We start from the raw sequence: 3,275 nt of genomic DNA on the forward strand, positions 1-3,275 counted from the left end.
ACCTACAATATACCACATGATATTAACACAACTGACCTCATAGACCATGGACAGTCAGATCTCTAGGGCTGTCCCCCCTCCCTCCCAAAATAAATGTTGGTCGACCGAGAGTTCTGTGTCTAAAGCAGATTTTTTCCCCCCCAGACCAATCAATTTTAATTGTTCCACCCTGTGTTTTTGAATAAAATAAACTATTTGCACTGAGCATGTCGGACGCTTTAAGCACACTGTTTGATTGAATAATTAAGACCCAAATGACTCAAGATGGCCATGCTGTGTAAAAAAGAAAAAGACCGCAGGTGCCTGTGCGATTGGTGCCCATAGTCGCTCTCCTCCCTTCTGCAGCGGAAAGACGGCAGGTGTTTATCAGTTGTCCATGCTGAAGCTGCAACAATTTCAGCCATGTTTTTTACTTGTTTCACTGACTGAAAAGTTATTTTTCAGAAATCCCTCATTTGTTTAGGAAAAACATTCCCTCAATGTAAAACATGTAAGCGTCGCACGCATGTGACCAATAAAGACTGACCTATAGCCTATCATCGCATCAATAAAAAATGGTTATAAACTCTGAACACCGTAACAAAAAAATGGATGAAGAGGAAGTGAAAAACTAACTGGAAACAGGCAAATATCGTGGTGTATTGTAGGTCTCCAGCTCCATGGTGGTTCTACAAGGCTGCTATAAGGTGGGTAAAGGAGCAGGCCTCCAGCTCCATGTTGGTTCTACAAGGCTGCTATAAGGAGGGTAAAGGAGCAGGCCTCCAGCTCCATGGTGGTTCTACAAGGCTGCTATAAGGAGGGTAAAGGAGCAGGCCTCCAGCTCCATGTTGGTTCTACAAGGCTGCTATAAGGAGGGTAAAGGAGCAGGCCTCCAGCTCCATGTTGGTTCTACAAGGCTGCTATAAGGAGGGTAAAGGAGCAGGCCTCCAGCTCCATGTTGGTTCTACAAGGCTGCTGTAAGGAGGGTGAAGGAGCAGGCCTCCAGCTCCATGTTGGTTCTACAAGGCTGCTATAAGGAGGGTAAAGGAGCAGGCCTCCAGCTCCATGTTGGTTCTACAAGGCTGCTATAAGGAGGGTAAAGGAGCAGGCCTCCAGCTCCATGGTGGTTCTACAAGGCTGCTATAAGGAGGGTAAAGGAGCAGGCCTCCAGCTCCATGTTGGTTCTACAAGGCTGCTATAAGGAGGGTAAAGGAGCAGGCCTCCAGCTCCATGTTGGTTCTACAAGGCTGCTATAAGGAGGGTAAAGGAGCAGGCCTCCAGCTCCATGTTGGTTCTACAAGGCTGCTGTAAGGAGGGTGAAGGAGCAGGCCTCCAGCTCCATGTTGGTTCTACAAGGCTGCTATAAGGAGGGTAAAGGAGCAGGCCTCCAGCTCCATGGTGGTTCTACAAGGCTGCTATAAGGAGGGTAAAGGAGCAGGCCTCCAGCTCCATGTTGGTTCTACAAGGCTGCTATAAGGAGGGTAAAGGAGCAGGCCTCCAGCTCCATGTTGGTTCTACAAGGCTGCTATAAGGAGGGTAAAGGAGCAGGCCTCCAGCTCCATGGTGGTTCTACAAGGCTGCTGTAAGGAGGGTAAAGGAGCAGGCCTCCAACTCCATGGTGGTTCTACAAGGCTGCTATAAGGAGGGTAAAGGAGAAGGCCTCCAGCTCCATGGTGGTTCTACAAGGCTGCTATAAGGAGGGTAAAGGAGCAGGCCTCCAGCTCCATGGTGGTTCTACAAGGCTGCTGTAAGGAGGGTAAAGGAGCAGGCCTCCAGCTCCATGGTGGTTCTACAAGGCTGCTATAAGGAGGGTAAAGGAGCAGGCCTCCAGCTCCATGTTGGTTCTACAAGGCTGCTATAAGGAGGGTAAAGGAGCAGGCCTCCAGCTCCATGGTGGTTCTACAAGGCTGCTGTAAGGAGGGTAAAGGAGCAGGCCTCCAACTCCATGGTGGTTCTACAAGGCTGCTATAAGGAGGGTAAAGGAGCAGGCCTCCAGCTCCATGGTGGTTCTACAAGGCTGCTATATACCAACATGCTTCAAGCAAACCACCATAGTCCCTGTGCCCAGAACACAAAGGCAACCTGCCTAAATGACTAGACCCTTTGAAAGGCTTGTAATGGCTCACATCAACACCATTATCCCAGAAACCCTAGACCCACTCCAATTTGCATACCGCCCAAACAGAGCCACAGATGACGCAATATCTATTGCACTCCACACTGCCCTTTCCAACCTGGACAAAAGGAACACCGACATGAGATTGCTGTTCATTGACTACAGCTCAGCGTTCAACACCATAGTACCCTCAAAGCTCATAACTAAGCTAAGGACCCTGGGACTAAACATCTCCCTCCACAACTGGATCCTGGACTTCCTGACGGGCCGCCCCCAGGTGGTAAGGGTAGGTAACACATCCGCCACGCTGATCCTTAACATGGGGACCCCTCAGGGGTGCGTGCTCAGTCCCCTCCTGTACTCACTGTTCACCGACGAATGAGTGGCCACGCACGACTCCAACACCTTCATTAAGTTTGCTGACGACAACAGTGGAAGGCCTGATCACCAACAACGATGAGACAGCCTATAGGGAGGTGGTCAGAGACCTGGCAGTGTGGTGCCAGGACAACAACCTGCCCCTCAACATCACCAAGATAAAGGAGCTGATTGTGGACTACAGGAAAAGGAGGGCCCAGCCCATCCCCTTCGACAGGGCTGTAATGGAGCGGGTTGAGAGAGTCAAGTTCCATGGTGTCCACATCACTAAGGACCTATTATGGTCCAAACACACCAAGACAGTCGAGAGCATCCTGACTGGTTGCATCACCGCTTGGTATGGTATGTGCCGCAAGGAGCTACAGAGGGTAGTGCGTACAGCCCCAGTACATCACAGGGCCCAGCTCCCTGCCATCCAGGAGCTCTACACCAGGCGGTGTCAAAGGAAGCTCCTAAAAACGGTCAAAGACTCCAGCCACCCAAGTCATAGATCGTTCTCTCTGCTGCCGCACAGCAAGCGGTGCCGGAGGGCCAGTATGGGACCAAAAGACTCCTTTAAAGCTTGTACCCCAAAGCCATATGAGTGCTGAACAGTTCATCAAATGGCTACCTGGAGTATTTGCATTGAACCCTTATTGTATTATGTATTTGTGCAACGACTCTTGCATAGGCTCGATGTACACTCACTGGAGTCTACCCACACACACACACTCACTGGAGTCTACCCACACACACACACTCACTGGACTCTACCCACACACTCACTGGAGTCTACCCACACACACACACACACACACACACA

The sequence above is a fragment of the Oncorhynchus kisutch genome, unplaced genomic scaffold, assembly GCF_002021735.2.
Source record: "Oncorhynchus kisutch isolate 150728-3 unplaced genomic scaffold, Okis_V2 scaffold1150, whole genome shotgun sequence".
Classification (NCBI taxonomy): Eukaryota; Metazoa; Chordata; class Actinopteri; order Salmoniformes; family Salmonidae; genus Oncorhynchus; species Oncorhynchus kisutch.